Source organism: Lithobates pipiens, unplaced genomic scaffold, assembly GCF_037356315.1.
Source record: "Lithobates pipiens isolate NorthernLeopardFrog02 unplaced genomic scaffold, aLitPip1_a1.2 Scaffold_16, whole genome shotgun sequence".
NCBI lineage: Eukaryota > Metazoa > Chordata > Amphibia > Anura > Ranidae > Lithobates > Lithobates pipiens.
The window spans coordinates 299,396,909-299,417,313 of record NW_027507748.1 but is presented as its reverse complement, the minus strand read 5'-3'; the positions used below and the strand labels follow the sequence as shown (position 1 = coordinate 299,417,313).

At 38.7% G+C, this 20,405-nt stretch overlaps 1 protein-coding gene across 3 annotated transcripts in view; it reads left to right on the top strand.

Moving 5' to 3' along the window:
• The window catches only part of TAFA3 (TAFA chemokine like family member 3), a 670,905-nt gene that overhangs the window by 622,899 nt on the left and 27,601 nt on the right, over positions 1-20,405 (top strand). The window lies entirely within an intron of this gene.

Sequence of the window (20,405 nt, the reverse complement as noted above, 5' to 3'; positions counted from 1 at the left end):
CTCTGTGCAGTGGTTTTGCACAGAGCAGCCCAGATCCTCCACTACCCGGGACCCTCTTTGGTTCTCCTGGCCCCACCTTCCTGCTGAGTGCCCCCATAGCAAGCAGCTTACTATGGGGGCACCCAAGCCCAGCCTCAGCTTCATGTGCCTATTTAGACACAGAGCTGTGACTCGGCCCCGTCCCTTCTCTCTCCTCATTGTGCCTCTGAATTTGATTGCCAGCAGTGGGAGCCAATGGCGCCCACTGCTGTGTCTCAGCCATTCAGGAGGGAGAGTCCCAGACATCTGAGTCTCTCATACAACATCACTGGATTGATGAATAAAAACTATAATTATAGTAAAAAGTGTGTGACTTTTGACGCACAGCATCTTAGTAAAAAATATAACATTTTATTTAATTTCCTTAAAATTAAATATATAATAATGACAGATTTGTAAAATGCAATTATAAAACAATTCAGCAACTGCAGTCATTTCTACAACATAGTCTTTCTGCTCAACAAGTTTCTTGGGCATGGTCCTCTTCATCAGGCGCTAACAGACTTTTGTTGCTGCCATCTAAATAGAGTGACAAATGTATTTTAAATTAATAATCATATCAATATCACATAATTTCACATATCATGCCATGACCCCTCCCCCAGGGACTGAAAAGTTCACCCAGGTATTCCTCAACTGTATATAGCATGGAAGTCCCAGATGGGGGCCAGTTTGGCAGGTTTCAGACATTAATTATTATTAAAAAAATTATACATAGGATAGTAGCACCCTGTAAAAATATTTATTAATGTCTAAAACCTGTCAACCAATAAAAAGTTAATGCAATATAAGTGAATAAATAATGCTAATGCTTTTATGTAGTACTTATAGTACATGGAAATTAAAATAATTAGTGAAATTAATAAACAGATAAATTGACAAATTATATTGGAGGTCGGAGTTTGGAGGGGGAGGAGAAAGGGGGACAGGACCCCCATCTGGGACTTTCACGTTATATAAAGCTGAACCATGAGGGATACCTGGGTACACTTCACAGTCCCTGGGGGAGGGGTCTTGGCATAATATGTGAAATGATGTGAAATTCAGCCCTGGAAGAATTTCCCCCTTTCCTGACCAGAGCACTTTTTGCGATACGGCACTGCATCGCTTTAACTGACAATTACTTGGTCTTGCGACGTTGCACTCTAACAAAATTGACGTCCTTTTTTTCCCCACAAATGGAGCTTTCTTTTGGGGGTATTTGAGCAACTCTGTGGTTTGTGCTATAAACAAAAAAGAGTGACAATTTTGAAAAAAAGCAACATTCTTAACTTTTTGCTATAATAAATATCCCCCAAAAATATATAAAAATCTAATTTTTCTCAGTTTAGGCTGATATGTAATTCTTCTACATATTTTTGGTAAAAAAAAAATTGCAATAAATGTTTATTGATTGGTTTGCGCAAACGTTATAGCGTCTACAAAATAGGGGATAGATTTATGTAATTTTTATTATTATTTTTTTTTATTAGTAATGGCAGCGATCTTGCAATTTTTATCATGACTGCAACATTATGGCAAACACATCAGACACTTGTGAAACTATTTTGGGACCATTGTCATTTATACAGCAATCAGTGCTATAAAAATGCACTGATTACTGTGTAAGTGACACTGGCAGGGAAGGGGTTAAACACTAGGGGGCAATCAATGGGTTAAGTGTGTCATAGGGAGCGATTCTAACTGTGGGGGGATTGCCTCACTAGAACATGACAGAGATCACTGCTCTTGATGACAGGGAGCAGTAGATCTTTGTCATGTTACTAGGCAGAACAGAGAAATGCCTTGTTTAGATAGGCATATCCCCATTCTGCTACTCTGTGACATGATCGCGGGACACCGGCGGACATTGAGTCTGCGGACTCGCGGGCACGGTCATGGAGTATGCGGCCACAATGCGCCCACAATGCCGCTTCTTAAATGGGGCGTACAGGTACACCCATTTGCGCAACTGTGCCATTGTGCTGACACACATCGTTGTCTACTGGTCGGCAAGCGGTTAAAATTAATTTTGTCACTCTATTTAGATGCCAGCAACAAAAGTCGGTTAGCTCATAATGAAGAAGACCATGAAACGCATTGAGAAGAATAACGATGTTGTATAAATTACTGCAGTAGTTGAATTGACTGTTTTATAATTGCATCTTATTATAAGTCTTTCATTATTATATGTTTAATTTTAAGGAAATTAAATAAAATGTTAGATTTTTTACTAAGCTGCTGTGCGTCAAAAATCCCACATGTTTTACTATAATTATAGTTTTGATGCATCATATTTAGGGATGTGGCAAAGAAATTGACCTACTTCTGATCATATCACTGGCTCGAGATGGGGCTCGGTAAGTATTAAGGGGCTTAGGGGGGCTGCTGCACACAAAAGGCTTTTTATCTTAATGCATTGAGATAAAAAAAACCTTCTACCTTTGCAACCACTTTAACTTGCCACTTTCCTCTCTGTCGACCTATGTGACTAAATTGGAATCTGACCTCATGTACTTTTAGACCAGGAGAGTAGAATTGCACTGTGAGAATCAATTAAATCATTCTACCAAAACATAAAAACACTTGGAAACCAATTATAGATATCAGACTCAATAGTACCTGGTCCCACCAAGAATCTCTATACAGTATTACTTCCCACATATCCATATAGATACATTAGTATTGGGGTACACATGTACATATTTGGTGGTTTTGTCCAATTATGCAGCATTTTTGGACTGGTGTCTTCCACATCATTTCAACACGTATTCAAGTCCTGATCACTGTAGACCCGGCTTTCGCTCTACTGAATCACTGTACCCATAATCTAACTAGAGCTCAGTTCAAACTCTCCCTGCATCTTACGACAGGGTCAAAACAAACAATAGCAAAGGCTTGGAAGTCCTCAAAATTGTGTATACTTGAGACAAATCATCGGATCACTTAAACCATGATCCACAGTGAGATCAAGGAGACTTTACTAGACAGAGTACCTAAGCATTTTAAGATATGGCAACCTAGGGTAGATCATTTTTGTCATCTGGTTTTTATGTCTCCCTCCGCAAACCTTGACACATGGTGGAGTTGACATCATTTGTGCTCCGTCCTTCTTGGGGAATGTACAAAAGTCCTCCCCTCTCCCTTGTCCCTCCTTTCCCTGATGTTTCTTCCACTCTCTGACAGTTCTTGTCAATTAATTACACCTCTAATACTCAGTATCAACTAAAAAGTCAATTTATAAGCTTTGTGACTGAAATTATATTTTAGTCTTAGGCTATCAGCCCCTAAACTAGCTTGTATGTGTCAATACCTGTTTATTTGTGTTTTCTTTTTTGTGTCATGACTCGACTGCTGTACTCTGAAATGCACTTACTGTGGGTGTAATTTCCACATTATGCTATATTTCTTTGTACTGAGATGTAACTATAATGCTATTTGTCACTGAATAAAAAATATTAAACAAGAAAATCAGGTCAGGATTTAATGAGATTAGCCAATTGCAATATTTAAAGTATTTGCACATATGATCTCTAAGATCTCATATACTGTAAGTTTTAACATTTCAACGTCATTTTAGAAGTCATTATGAACAAATGTTTATAATCTGCAGCTTTCATTTATTCTTTTTGAGATCAACACTGGGTAAACATTTATATATTTTTTGGCTTCTATTAGACAAATCTCGTCAATCTGTTTTACAACTCTGCCGTATGTCTTAATAATTACAATATACTGGGGGGGGGGGGGGGGGGAAACAATATCTCCATGTGCAGAACCTCCACATGTCACCTTTTTTAACAAAGGGGAAGAACGGACAGCCTATGGTCACAGGTTTTACCCCAACAATTGCATCTCCATTTTGGGAGATCTATTTGCCATCAGAAAAATGACAAACAAGATTGGTCCAGCATATCCTCAGAGTGCCACATTTTGGGCTTCTTCTGCGATGGTGGCAGTAGGTCCATCAATTTTCCCTTATATCAAGGATGGGTGAAACATCCCTCCTCAAGCCACAACATGTTTTCTCCTTCTCTTCAAACAGCCCCCAAATGTTCCTCCCCCTAACTGCCATCACCCCAAAACTCCTGCTTTTCCTCCTGACCACCAGCACACCAACATTCCTCATCTTTATAACCTGCACATCAACCCTTCTATTCTTGATTTCCAACCCCTAACCCTCTCCCCTTCCTTATATGCCTACTCTTTTTCCTCCTGCCACATGGAATTCCACATGCTGGTGGAGGGCAGGGATAGCCTTCTGTGAAAAATAGTAGTGGTGGCTGTATATCTGACACCGTGGTGTAGCACAGGCCACACAAATAATATGTAAATAGGGTGTTTGGCATTACTGGCATTAGGATACAGGGCATGTGGATGAAAGTGTTTGTGAAAGTTGTTTTTACCACTCCCACAGCAGCACTGCAAAGGTCTGAGGACTGGCCCTGGGGGTAACTAAAGAAGTAGGAGGAGGTAGAAAAAGGTGCAGAAACAGCCCTAGAAAGGAAATTTGCACCCACCCCCTCCTTATTCCCCTGACACTGCTGATTCTTGCTGATTTGCCTTGTTTGAAACAATTAAGTCTTATGGCACAATATGTTGACCCTTGATTGTATCTGTACCACCACTGTTGTTTTGTAAAATTGTTGTATATGACATGTATGATAATAAAACAAACAAAAAAAATCCTTTGCTTCAAAGGAAAGAAAGGAAAGTTGCTGCTCTCTACCCTTAAGAAGTAGGAGGAAAAGGAAAAAAAAAAAGAGAATGGTTTGAAAGCTGCCAGATCACTTTTTCATGCCCCCTTCCATTTCAGCATCCCCTCCTTGGTCCCCGGGCTAACTTTCTTCTTTTGGGAGAAGACCAAAAAGAAACAGATCAGAAAGGCAAGCAGGGAGTGATAAAAAAAAAATTCCTCCATTTATCTTGTGAAGTACAAACCCAAAAATATTCAGTTATGTGCACTTCTGGCTTAGGAGCTATCAGTTTCCAGCCGGGCGAGTCAGGTGCAGCAGAGATCGAGGATGTTGTGTCCTCAGTCTGAGTTGTTTGAGTATAGGGAGGAATCAGGGGTCCAAAAGACCCCTCTGTTAAGGGTATTTGTTTCTCAAAAATGCTATCACATAGGAGGCTTATCATTGGCTCCTGCTGCTGTGAGTCAAATCCAGTAAGCAGACAGTGGGGGGCAGGGCCAAGCTGCACTGTGTGTGTCTATGAGCACGCACAGCCTGGCTCTGGAGTGAGCCTGCACAGATGAGGAGGAACCAAGATTGCCATAGGGGTACCTCAGACGAGGAGGTAAGGGGCAGCTCTGTGCAATACTATTGCACAGAGCAAGTAGGTATAAACCTGTTTTTCTTTAACCACTTGGGTACCGCGCTATTGCAAAATGACGGCAATAGCGCGGACCCACATTTTCGGGACTACGTCTATTGACGTAGTCCCGGTTACGAGCGGCCTGCGCGCCCCCTGAGGGGCGCGCGCGGCACGCTCTGTGATCGGCGAGTCCGTGAGACTCGCCTGATCACCGATCCGTGTAAGGGGTCGATCCTGACCCCTTATCACGTGATCAGCTGTCAGCCAATGACAGCTGATCATGTGATAAAACGGAGCCGGTAATCGGCTAGTATTCCTCCTCGCGCTGACAGCGCGAGGAGAAAAAAAAAAAGCCGATCGCCGGCGGCCGTGTTCGGGACATCAGTCCCGATCACGGCCAGCAATTTAAACGGACACCTGCCCCCTGCCAGTGCCCACCTGCCACCCGCAGTGCCATCCTGAAATAAAGTAAGTGCCCCCCTGTCAGTGCCACCCAGCAGTGCCCATAGTGCCCACAGTGCCACCCAGCAGTGCCCACAGTGCCACCCACAGTGCCACCCAGCAGTGCCACCCACAGTGCCACCCACAGTGCCACCCACAGTGCCACCCAAAATCTGCCTCAGGTTCTGCACCCCAGTGCCGCCCATCAGTGCCCAGCAGTGCCGCCCATCAGTGCCCAGCAGTGCCGCCCATCAGTGCCCAGCAGTGCCACCTATCAGAGCCACCTATCAGTGCCACCTATCAGTGCCCATCAGTCCCATCTATCTGTGGTACCTATCAGTGCCCATCCGTGCCACCCATCCGTGCCACTTATCCGTGCCACCCATCCGTGCCATCTTATCTGTGCCCATCTTTGCCCATCAGTGCCGCCTTATCTGTGCCCATCGGTGCCGCCTTATCTGTGCCTATTAGTGCCGCCTTAACTATGCCTATCAGTGCCCACCAGTGCAGCCTATCAGTGCCCACCAATGCAGCCTATCAGTGCCGCCTAATCAGCGCACTTCAATGAAGGAGAAAAATGACCCGTTTGCAAAATTTTATAACAAACTATTAAAACATGATTTTTTTTTTTTTTTTTTTTGCATCTTTTTTTGTTTGTTTAGCAAAAAATAAAACTCCGAGCTGTGACTAAATACCACCAAAAGAAAGCTCTATTTGTGGGAAAAAAATGATAAAAATTTCATTTGGGTACAGTGTTGTATGCCCGCGCAATTGTCACTCAAAGTGCATCAGCGCTGAAAGCTGAAAATTGGTCTGGGACTGAGGGGGGTTTAAGTGCCCAGTAAGCAAGTGGTTAATAAAACAAAATTAGACTTCACAATCATTTTAAGTGAACAAAGTGAAAAAAAAATGTATATTATAAAATTCATAAAAAAAATTCCTCTTACATACATATGGCATAAATAAGAATAATTCCAAGGCCATCATTTATAGTTAACTCTCAGTTGATGACTTGTGAAGGCTTTTAAAGTGCTGGAAATGACAAATTTGGGCATAGTAGTTTGTTGTCATGTCACAGGCACACACAGTTCTGAGTCTTGACATGTCTGGTATCGTTTTACTGGACTCTGCCTCACCTTTTATAATTTATAGAAAATTTGGAGATTTTGTGTTGGTGTCCACTTAAATTAATTTCACTGAAACTATGGATTTGATAAACAGTAATGTTAAAATTGTGTGTTTGACATTTTCAAATACCATGATTTTATTCTATGTGTCCTCTGATTTCAGAAAATATATAATGTTTTAGTGTTTTTTTATGTATAAGATGTACATTTTAGCATGTGTGCAAAAAACAAGCTAAAAAATTACTCAAATTGTGAAAGGGTTAAAGCAAAGAATTATAAGGTCCAATGAAAAAATTGAATAAATAGTATGGAATTTTTATTTTAATTGGTTTGAAATGACACGACTGGTTAAAAAAAGACAACTATAACGTTATTTAGCATGACTTTCTCGAGGAATTTGTTGTCTGTAGCAGCCAATTAATTTTTATTTGTTGACTGACTGCTTGCTTTTCTTAAGTGACTCTTCTTTTATTTTTTTTTATTTTTATGGAACTATGGGCACAAGTGTCTCAGGCATGACCTCTTAATAATTTAATACTGGAATATATTTCCCTACAATTTGCAATCTTTCTAAAAATGCCCAAAGAAATGGTTTGAGCATTTTATGCCATTGTGAATTTTTCTATCTGCTCGTAAGTTTGAAAAACCATGTTACTGTACCCATTAAAATTACTATCCTCAAATGCTTTTAAATGTGTCTCATATTTTATCAATCCACAGGATGCTGGCATATTCATTTAAATAATCAGTGCGGTCTCTGAGAAGTCTGGAAAAGATTTTGCTATAAAGTTGAACAGCATATAGATTTGTGAATGTTAAACATTGAATCATTTAACTGCATTGTAAAAGGGCATACAAGTTTATCAGCTTTTATAAAGTACATCGTTTTAGTGGAATTCATCAAATCTAAAAACTGTTTCAGCATTTTGAAAAGAATGAGCAGGATTGGGTATACTTTATATTTGTTTCAGGGAATAGTTACTTACATTTTTAATAATTACATAGTTGGGTTCATTCAATAAAATGCAATGAAAAAAAAGGAAGAAGGGCAAATTGTGTTAACTGCATGGCAGCCATTTCAAATTAATTTTCAGAAATCAGAAAATGTTATTTAAATAATGTTTTATATTAAGGCAAATGCATATAAAGATGCAAGGATATATTTGAAGATGTAGGTTGATGTCATATATACATCCTTCAAGGAACAGCTATTTATTCCTTGTCATATACACAAACCTTTAATCCTCTTGCTGCCAAAGCCATTTTTGTGTTTTTTATACACGTTTAAAAAAATCATTATAGGAATGGAGATTACCACCAAAAGCATTACATATTTTATGAAAGTCAAGACCCTGGAGAATAAAATGGTGATATTCCATTTTTTTTTTGCCATGAGATATTAGAGCAGCAGTTTATCAAAATGTCAGTAGAAGATACACCTAAATGAGTTTTAGGGCACACAAAAATGATTTATGGTAAAATATATTAGATGAGGTTGTTCTATGTAGATACCGTATTTATCGGCATATACTGTAACACACGCCGGCGTATAACCCCAAATTTAGGAGGGAAGTTTAAGGAAAAAAACTTACATTTAAATGCCCATCAATGCCGCCTTATCAGTGTCCATCTGCAGCCTTGTCAGTGTCATTTGTAGCCTTGTTATGGAGCCTTGTCATGCAGCCTTGTCAGTGTCATTTGCAGTCTTGTCATGCAGCCTTGTCAGTGCCAGAATGTCCGAAAGCCACCAAGAAAGGCCAAAAGTGACCAAAAGCTGCTGAAAGCTACAGAGAAAGGCCAAAAGCGGATGAAAGCTGCCGAGGACGGCTGAAAGACGCACAGAGACTCACAATCGGCAGGGGATCGGCGTATAACACGCACCTGCAATTTTCCCCTGATTTTAAGGGGGAAAAAAGTGTGTGTTATAAGCCGATAAATAGGGTAAAACCTTAAAATTGCACATGCCTGTGAAATGGCGACAAACTTCAGATGCTTAAAAGTAATAAACAATATCCTTACTTTCAAAAATAATCCATACACATCCACTACTGTAATCTATTTTTCACTTAATTGTTTCTTCCTGTGTTTTTTTTTTTTTTTTTTACTTCTTGTACTATGAGAAGTAAGCTCCTGAATCTCTTCTTTTCCTACTCACTTGTTGCCTGCCAAATTAATGGTTGTGTGTTGAGTTATTTTGAGGGGACAGCAAATGTACACTGTTATACAAGCTGTACACTCACTACTTTACATTGTAGCAAAGTGTCATTTTTTCTTCAGTGTTGTCACATGAAAAGATATAATTATTTACAAAAATGTGAGGGGTGTACTCACTTTTGTGAGATACTGTATACTTTTTTTTTTGTAAAACTAGAGTTCAATGTCACTTTCAAATCCCCTGCAGGTTATCAGTTTAGAGTTACACAGGCATAATGGCCCTAGATATATTGTTCTCATTCAGATGTGCATGGTGACATGTGTAGCTCAATCAATGTTTTCATATGTATGTGCCCCCGACAGATGTGTTTACACTTGTATGCATGTGCTTGTATGTGGGTTTACGGGTGGAGGCTCAATCATTTTAGGAAGGATTTAAGTGCTTGGATGTAATTTATTTTTTTTACACTTTTTTGTTCTAAAATGTTTTTTATTACTGTATTCTCCTATGTAATCCAATTTTGTCATGACAGGTGGTCTTTAATCATACATCAGGGATCTATTTGACCCCTGGTGTCATACTTGTCCTCCAATGAAGCTAATGGAGCACAGACCGCTTTTCATAAGCTCCTTCATCGGCCACAGCAATCTGGGAAAATGACACAGTTTTCATTGCTGCTATCCAGAGATTACTAAGCAGTAGGGTTGAGTGAAATGGAAAGTCTTTAATTTCTAAAAATTTCAGCAAAAGCAGATGCATGTTTTGTTATATTAGGTTGTTAGTAAGTATTGAGATGTGCATTATCACATGGGCCTCCTTCATTAGTTTTATTTAAATCCATGACCAAATTGATCTGAGAAGTATACACAAACAGTATACTTCCCAGACCAATTTCTGTTGCATTAAAAGGCCCTTTCACACATACCTGCCTTGTTCTGTGCCAGTAGTGGGGAGCAGTGCTTTGCATTGTAACAGCACATGGTACTATTTATCTTTTTCTTTTTTTATTATTATTTATTACCATGTCAAAGTGACATTTCATTCACAACTATCTACCACAGTGGAGCTGTAATAAGGTGACCGGTGCTGACATAAGGTGAGCTACCGGGCATAACACAACATAAAAGTGTTGTGGTGTGAACAGGCACAAAGAAAACATTTGCTTTCCCTGTGCCCTTGCAGTGACTGGAATTGATCCTGTGAACAAAAACATCAGTCACTGCACATAGTGTAAAAGGGCATCAAATGTACCTGCAATGACATTCAGTTAGGATATCTAATCTCTCACTAGATGCATAGATTTCAGTTTTCTCTAAACTCAGCTAAACTGAATGAAGCTGAATGCAAGTAAACACACAGTATGTATTAGCATTATACCATTTAAAATCATTATAAGCATTTATATAATTGCATGTTCATGTAAATGAGGCCTAGATGCATTCACAGGGCTAAATAGCAGTGTTCAAGGGGGGCCGACACAGTGTTTGCATGCAGTATGCATAACCTACTGATTCTTGATGGCTTTTGTACATTCTGCCTACACAGTCTGTGTGTGACCAGTAACAGCTGTCAGATTTTTGCTTTGCAAGAATCAATGGCCGGCACCACTGCTTGTTCACATATAAACACTTAACAAGTGGTTACATTCTAATAGAGCCTCTGACTGACCCTAAATACAGATCCTATATCCTAACCAGGGTCAGCATTTCTGCAGAGTTCTCGTCGCACACAAACTAGCTGCAGCTAATTGGCCAGTTTTTATGCAGCCATAGTATTGCTGCATACAGGGGTGGCATTTAACTGATTTTGAACACAACAAACTACAGGCATACCCCACGTTTAATTACACAATGGGTTTTATTTACTATAGCTGGAAAGTGCAAAATCAGGCTCACTTCTGCATAGAAACCAATGAGCTTCTAACCCTAGCGTGTTCAATTAAGCTTTGGTAATAAAACCTGGAAGCTCATTGGCTTCTATGCAGACGTGAGCCTGATTTTGCACTTTCCAGCTTTAGTAAATAAACCCCATTGTGTACTTAAAAGTGGGGTATGCCTGTATTCACAGATGTGTGCCCATGTGTATGTAGCCTAAGCAGCTCTTGAAATGTAATGTCAAAGGCATTCACTTCAAATTGATTTATATGACAATTTTTGCAGTATTATACATGTTGCCTTTCTATGGCCCCTTGGTATGTGACATAATCTTCATTATCATTTTTTAACTCTGGCCCCTTGAAATATACAAGGGCCTCCAGGCAGCCACAGAGCTCTTAGTTTAGAACCACTTGTATGATATATGTGCTTAGAAGGACTCAATTCACAAAACTTCATACAAAGAAAAGATTATTTTTGTTCAGCCATGTGACTGTAATTTTTACATTTCATTAGACTCAGCTTAAAATATATCTTTTTTTTAAAATAGGGGTCTATATCCAAGTGTGTTTGCCTCATAATTTAAGCCAATGGTAACAAATTCATCCAAAGAAGATCTCATTATCGGTAGACAATATTAAGAGCAGTGTTCTGAAAAATGTATATACTGTATATTCTAAGTGGTTTATATGCTGATTTACTAAAGGACAACAGACTGTTTACTGTGCAAGGGAAGTTGCACTTTGCAAAGGAACTTTCCTTATAGCTTAGTGAATGAGGTGGAGCTCAAATGACTTCCATCATACAATCATGTGCAAGCAAACATGCTGTTTTTCATTTTTCTAGCCAGTAATTGGCCATTTTTGCAAAGTGAAATGTCATTACAGTTATTAGACTCTAGGGAAAATTCTCTTGAAAAGTGCAACTTTGCAAAATAAGCAACCTATTTATCATTAATAAACCAACCCCTTATACTCTGTAAACTCAGCTCTTGTTTATTCGCTGCAAAAGTCCCTTTGGATACCTGACATAGCATGTAGGGAGATTTGTTTTCTTCTAATGTCTAGCAATGACAGACATTGCTATAAGACAATATGAAAGATTCTTTCACCAAAATAACAGAATTGTACTTTCTATTGATCGCATAAAAAGGAGAAAGTTCTGCAGACATTCCATAAAATATAAGTAAATGTAGAATGACATGCCCAGTCTCTTTGGTTGTTGTCTTTACACAATAATAGGCGCATTGTTACGGCAGTTAGATATTAATTTGATTCAAGTCCTTCTGGCAGGAGAGGTGGTACTGATTTGAAATGTTAAGGATTGCTCACTCAGATAAAATGAAGTGATTGTTCCGTTGAGTTCACAGCATCATTGTTGATTTTAATTTTACATTCATTCTCAGTATGATCTGACTAGCTAAGACATCTGACCAGATGGTAAACCACTCCATTAAAAGATCTGCATCATTAATTCTATGCATAAATCAAAAAAGTAGAAATGCTCTGGTAGGAAATAAACAATATAGAATATTACAAGCGCATACTCCTAAAGAAAAGTGCAGTCTACAGAAGAAAATTCCAATTAATAGATTTAATTACCTCTGTGCCACTGCTTTTTTCTAATGTAACTGTTATGACACTCTTTTAAATACATTAAGAAAGTTGGTTAGCCCTGCCAGCACCGTATTGATCATGCCGTCTTTCTATTGTAAACAACATGGAGAGTGAAGTTCTGTTACTGTTGATCTGTGGCATATGTTTTGCTTAGTTGGTGGTCCTTTAATACATGATCCAAACAGCAGTAACTTGCAGCCAGGTTCTCTGGTGGTGGTAGGGGTTTAATTAGAGAAACATCTAAACTTGACAATGTATGCAATAGAAATTAAATCTACCGTGACAGATTTAGTCAAAGGGATATGTATACCAATGTTTTGGGGTTTGTTTGCACTCACGTAAAAGACAATTCCACCTAAAATTATATTTTCATTTTCTATGGATACGGAAACACCTTGCAGTTTCTTATATCTCTCAGGAATTCTGTTGGTGAGAATTCTGTGCTTGAGTGACTGGGGTTGATTTACTAAAGATAGATCTGATTTTCACTTTGCAAGTTAAGTTGCACTTTGCAAGGGAATTTTTCCCAGAGCTTAGTAAATGAGGTGAAGCTCAGCTGACTTCTGCCATCCTGTGTAAGCAAACATGCTGTTTTTTTGTTTTGTTTTTTGCATGTGATTGGGTATTCTTTTCAAAGTGAAATGCTAACACATTCACTAGGCTCTTGGGGAAAATTCCCTTTCAAAGGGCAACTTCCATTGCAAGAGGAACAGCCTATTTGCCTTTAGTAAATCAACCCCACTGTGTAGGCCCAATTGCTGTAGCCCATGGCCATAAAAGGGTATTGTTCTCCCTACTGGATTCTTCATGTATTTAGTGCCATAAAGCATGCAGAGAGAGCAGCTGAAACATGCAAATTTAGGTGGAAATACTGAAAACTTTCAACAGGACATTAGGAGTATTACGAATTTTAGCAGGGAGATCTTGCTATTAACGTTTCATGCAAAATCAGGGGCTGACTGAGCTAACCTGCCTCAATGTCTAACCGCAGGTACAGATACTGCTACTGCTGTCCTGGGACATTGGAGCCCCTGACAAAAGTCCAGTGATGACAAGTGGAGGGTGGAGCCAAAGTGAAGTCATTCTGCACAGCGGGCCTGAGAGGAAGTTTTTCCAAGGATGGCGGTAGCAGTATCTGTACCTGTATTTAGACACTGAGGCAGATTGGCACAGGTGATTGTATCAAATGCACAGGTTGATATGCACCTTTCTATGTGAGTGTATTTGTTTTAATAAAGGTTTTTTGTGATGGAAAGCACTGTGGATCTACATTATGTTTGCATGGGACTAATGTGTATGAGGAAATGAGTAGTACCTTATACCAGGAGACCCAAGGATTAACTAAAAAAATCCAATGTTAATATTTAAAGTGTGTGCAGACCTTAATTTGTATAATGAATCTAGCATAGGAGGTGAGAATAAAATCTGGATGATTTCACGCATGAAAGTGGAGGTCTAGTGGAAAACACAAAGGGGTTGATTTATTAAAACTGGGGAATGCAAAATCTGCTGTAGCTGTGCATGGTAGCCAATCAGCTTCTAACTTGTCAGCTTGTCAAATTAATCTTTGTCATAAAAAAAAGAGCTGGAAGCTGATTGGTTACCCAATTTTGCACTCTCTGGTTTTATAGAAAGGGAGGACCCCCACTATGCCAACATTCAATAGTTTATGTAAGGATTGAGAAGATATTTCAAAGAAACAGTGGATTTTGTATGCCCAGCCAAGACTGGAAGGGGTATTCATCTTAACTACGAGGCTAGTCGTGAAAAAATACATTTTTTAGATCTTACTATTTCTGTCAGTGAGGATAGGTTTTTTAAATCAACTTACTTGAAATCCACTGACAGAATAACCTATATCTCCATTGATAGCTGCCATCATGGCTAAGGTCTGTACCGAAAAGCTAACATCTGAGGTTGAAACGTAACTGTACTGAGCAGGAGGTTTTTGTTGCTCAGACAGATACTCTCACTCAGAGATTTGTGAAGAAGGGATACTCCTTTAAGTCACTAACAGACACTCTGGATCATGTCAAACAGGTAGATAGGGCAGACCCTTTAAAGGAGAGGCCCCCTTGTCATGAGAAAACTAACATCTTCAAAATTCCTTTTATTACTCATTCTTCACATTAGCATCAAAAGCTCAAGCACATAGTCAACAAACACTTGCACATCTTAAAAAAATTATAGGGTATTAAAAAACCTTCTGTCAGCTAGACTCAGGTGCTCCTTCTTTAAAGGATAAACCAAATGTTCTCAATCCCCCTAGCATTTAGCCTAGTTTTTTCTCTGATCTTTCGGGCTATTATCAATGTAGTAAGTGCCAAGTTTGCTCTCTTTGGGTGTAAAGCTAGGAAAAATACTAGTTTTAATTCAAGTTGCACCTCTAAGATATTCAAAATTAAGCTTTTTATTACATGTTCCACTGAAGTGGTGGTCTACATGCTATAGTGCCCATGGGGACGGCAGTATGTGGGCAGGACCAAACATCCTCTTCAAGTGCGCTTGAATGAACACATCTGTAATATCCGGAGATATTACCTAAGCATTAGGTATCTAAGCATTACCTTATGGTTCATAACAGGGACCCTAAGAACACCATATTCTTAGGGATTGATAAATATAATCCACATTGGAGGGGTAGTCCCCTTGTTAGAAGCATCTCCAAGTCCAAGGTGTCTTGGGTCCATAAAATTAAGTGTGATACCCTGTTTGGCCTTAACATTGCTGTTGACTTCAATTCCTTTATAGATAACTCTTGCAACTCGTGCAATTTAGGTTCTCTCTCCTTTTCCCTTACTATTCAAGTTACTATGATTTTGTTAGTGACTTTTTGAATACATCACTATGTGAACTTGATCTGGGCTTTGGATAGCTGCTGCTGTTGGGTCACTTTTTTGGCATTTATTGACCATTAATGCCTTTATTATATATATCTTCTGGCAAACTTATTGGGCGTTTTTTTTTACCACTTATTTTTTTTCTCTGGTGGGTGACTTTATTGTTGACCTACTAGCAAGTATGGTGATACCACTGCTTATTTAGGCATTATATCACATATTATTAGTTACTCAAACACTATTTTTTACGCTATTTTGATTTAATTTGATCCAGCACACCATTTTGCAGTATGGTTCTATGTTGGATGTTCTTTTTTGAGTTTCCAACATGGATACTTAATTTGGACCACATGTGGGTTCACCGTATTGTGTATCCGTTGACTATCCCTTTATTTTTTCTGGCACATTAGGTTGTGTCAATGTTGTTTTTTTTTTATATTCATTTGTTGGTGACATTCAACTTTGTTACCTTTTTTATGTTTCAGCTTTGTTACTAGCAAATTGGAATGCTTTAGAGCTTTTATTTTTCACATAGTTCACCATTTAGGACAGTTGTTATATCCAATATCTGGCAAACATTGTGTGGCTGGTCCGTTATCATGACTGATTCCACCCCACAGTTTTTGCTTGTTTTTCCCTCTTGCTTTCCCTTATTCAATATGGGGTCAGCAGCATCAGCCACTTGAGGCTCAGATCGAGGCTTGAGTAGGACTATTTACAGTGGTGCATCAGCGCCGCCCATGCCCCAGGAAGACGTCCGCCTAGTGATGAAACGTGTAGGAAGGAGTGACATGCTGAGGTCACTGTTCTGTTTTTCATGTTACGCTTGTACGGGTATGTTTGTACTACTTGCCAGCCAGCTTAACTTGCTTTATGGAACTTTTACCTAGTCTGTTTGTACAGACTTCTTATAAATAAACACCACCTGGTTTTACTGATGGCGAACATTTTTTGTCTTGTTTTATGGGCTTAACCTACCCACTGAGGATGCGTTAGTGGCTGTTTGTCTGAACTGTTGGTCATCCATCAAGCCTGCAGGAATGCTTGGCTTGTTAGCCACTGGAGGTATCGGGTGGATTTAAAGGCCCTGGCTGCGTATTAGCTACAAGCTTTGACAGCTTGTATAGCTGGTAAGCCTTCAATTTATGTGTTGGTAGAGTCATGGTGTCCTTTGAATATAGAAGATCCTTCGCAGGGTGTTTTTCATCATTTACTCCCCTTTGGGAAATATTATAGAAGAGATTTTTATTTTTATTCTGAACTTTTTACTTTTTATTTAAGATCATATGCATATTTGTTGATTTATTTACCTTTTTTTCTAGTCAAATATGCTGACTGTTCAAATAGGCTCAAAGCACTGCACTGTGGAAGAGCATGGGAAGAGTTACATGTTCCCCCATATCAAGAAATACATGTATTTTTTTTTAAAGCGGCAATAGCGAGAATTCTGGTCATGGAAGAAAGCTTAAAGTGAAAGTAAACTGTTGCACGTTTAGGGGATATTCATTTTACCTACAGATAAGCCTTATTATAGGCTTACCTGTAGGTAAAAATCACAAAGTGGACTTTATTACTGCTTTAAGGTTAGTTAAGGTACTGAAGGATGTCTTCCCTAGACTGGGCCTTATTTTTATTTATTTACCTATTTTTGATAATACAGGTTTACTTTAAGTATGATTAGAAGAAGACTAAACACCAAGTCCAAATGATGCATTGAAATAATGTGTTAACATAGTTTTGAATTTTTCATGTATTATTATACAAATAATTTGCTGCACTGCTTTATTTCAAAGGTAATTGAGGAATATTATATTAATGAGGTAAATTACTTACTGAGTCAAGAAGCATCACCAGGAACATGTTGCCAAATGATTTGCCTTCCCTTATCTGTGTAAGGTTTTCTTACATTGTTATTACAGCTAATGCTAATTGTGTAAGCTTTCTCTTGATGCATTCATATCTATTTTAGACTATCATTTATCCTTCCTTATGTTATTGTTATTAATATTTTTGATTGCAAAAAAAGATTGTTAATTACCAACATGATTAAGTTTACTTTTTGGTGCATTTGTGACTGAATAATACACACTGTATGTAAGTGTTATATCCAAGTGTTATCGGTTTGCATTGTTTCCAATTCTTTTTGTGGACTATAGAACACTTCCATTCAGTGTTATATATGCCCTCTTAGGGTGGCAATACTGTTCCATTTGCACTATCTATATATCATTTATATTGTATTCCTTCTTTAGGTTTTATTCTTTCTTGAGAAGAGGTGAGATATTGGGGGAGATGAGGGGGATATAATCATCATGTAGTGTAATACAAGTGTAAATACATAGTGTTCCCTATAGTCAACTTAGTTTTGAGATGTTCACTTTCTCGAGGACTAGGAGACACTCATTACATCAGGAGGAAAATATATTTAAGCTCCACAAACAGAAAGGCTTCTTTACAGCAAAAGCTGTGTAAATGTGGAACTAGTTCTGGCAGCTCAGTAGATTGTTTTAGGAAAGAGCTGGGTGCATTCCCTAATGCACAAAATATAACTGGATACTAATATTTATAGGTAATAACACAAGAAGTAATTGATTCAGAAAATATTCAAATGCCTCCTTTGACTCCTGGGGGATCAGAAAGGATTCCCCAAACAAATTTTCATGTTTTTTTTTTTTTGTTCTTCCACTTCCATCAATTGTGGGTATAATTGCATATATAGAGGGGTTTCTTTTTTTGTTTGTTGATTGAACTAGATAGACTGGGGATTTTTTTTTTTAAATGACTAACTATGTAAAATAAAATATGCAATCAGCGCAAAAATCTGCCACACATATGCAAGCTGAACACTAAAAGACTTTCACAAAAATCTGTAGAACTTAGATTGAAGGTGGAGGGTCTGTCACCATTCATTTAAATTGCTGATCTTCACCGGGGGAGTTATCTTTTCATCTCTCTGGGATTTGTTGTTCACCAGCATATTGGACTGTTTTTATAACTATGTAACTATGTATCCTAAAATGCATATTACCTTTTCAACTTCCCCCTGAAAAACTGCCATCAGTGTTTATTTCTGTTTTCTGGCACAGACATAAGACTAAACTCATTCAAATGAATGTTAATGATTCACATACTCAATGTGTAAATCAGTCTATAATTAGTTGGCGCTACTTTAAGGCCCCTTTTACATGGACCTTCTGATCGGGTCCACCTGTCCGTTTTTCAGGTGGACCCGATCAGACACCTCCATTCTTTTTTATGAAGAGGTGGGTGCAAATGGACATGTGTCAATTTATACCCACCTACATCCAATCCAATCCTCCAAAAAGAGACCATCCAAGGGATTGGATCAGATGCAGTCAAGTGTAAATGTACAGGCAGGCCATTTACATCTGACTGCCCAAAGAGTAGAGGGGGCTGTGTCTGTGTCCTCTCTGCCTAAGCAAAGCGGCCACTGCCCTTTCATCAGCCTGTTCAAAGGAGATCAGCAACAGATTCCCTGCTGAGCAAGTGGATCGCAGCCACAGGCCACCCCCTGTGAAAGAGTCCTTAGTGAAATTAATATTTGAATTAAAGGTTCCATTAACTCTAAAGTTATATTTCAACTATTTCCTGGAGCAATTCTCAACTTTGTTACATTCTATTTTGGCATTTCAGATGCTGCAGACCAGCTTTGCATGCTCCTCCGTGTCTTGTTGTGCTCTCCCTAACATCAAATAAATTTACATTTCAATATGCAGAGATGGGGAGTGGGATCCTAGCATGAAGGGTGTTGACAAATGTTGAAAACTTGAAACCTGAAAACACAACACAAAGATCAGGCCAGTAGAATCTCCAGGAAATAATTAAAAAGCACCTGGTGTTGTAACTCATTGCATTTAAGCAAATCTAGAATAACCATTTTTTGTGTTGACTGACCTTTTAAGCAATTATATCCTGTATACATGTAGATGTTTTAGACACGTATGATCTTTTTCATTTGTTTGTACTACATAACAAAAATCATTGGTTTGAACTATGAACTATACTGTAATGTGTAATGTATTGTTTATACTTTTGTGTTCTACAAAAATACATCTTTACTGTTCAGTAAACATCACCCTGCAGCTTTTTATAGTTACTGTATCATCACATGTTTTTTTTAAACATTCTAGGAATGATTTTTTACTGTATTACATTTTTATTCAAATAGATTTTTATTGAGAAGGAAAAAAAAGGAAATATTACATAAACACAGAAGTGTCAGGATACAATGATATAGTGTTGCAGTAATGTACACACAGAAGTTGTAAGATTGATAGCCAGTATACTAATACCATTCTTAACAAATTATATCCTGTTAAATCAAATACGAAGAGAGAAAGGAAATAAACAATGATACTCATCCAAGAGCTGATCTTCTATAGTATTGCATAACATGTGATGGAGTTGAGATCCAACTATTCAAACTAGTACTCACAACACTATAGGTCAGGGGATGTAGTAAGTCAACATTTTTGAAACATGGTAAAAAGGGGGAGACAAGGGGGGGGGGAGTGCAATGAAAGGAGGCAGTCTCTACGAAAGTATACGTACTACGGGTCGTATTCACACGGCTCACCCATTATCCTGGAACCTGCAGTTCCAAGCAGACCAATATGCCCTGTATCTCGCTCCTGTACCGTCTCTGTATGCTAGAATTTTTTCATATGCCGAAATGATTTTGACCTTTGTAATCAATTCACGCATCGTGGGGATGTCCCTTGACTTCCAACTTTGTACTATCAGGGACCTCGCTGCTAGTATAATATTCATAGCTATGGCTCTCAGTGGTAAGGGGTAGATCGACATATCTATACTCAGCAATGCTTTTTCGGGAGATGGCCTGTTCAGAACACCTGTGATTGTCGCCACCATCTTAAAAACCTCATTCCAGAAGCTACGCAAATGTGGGCACGACCACCACATATGGACTAGTGTGCCCACCTGACCACATCCTCTCCAACAGAGATTGGACTGTCCCTCTGAAAATTTGGCAATGA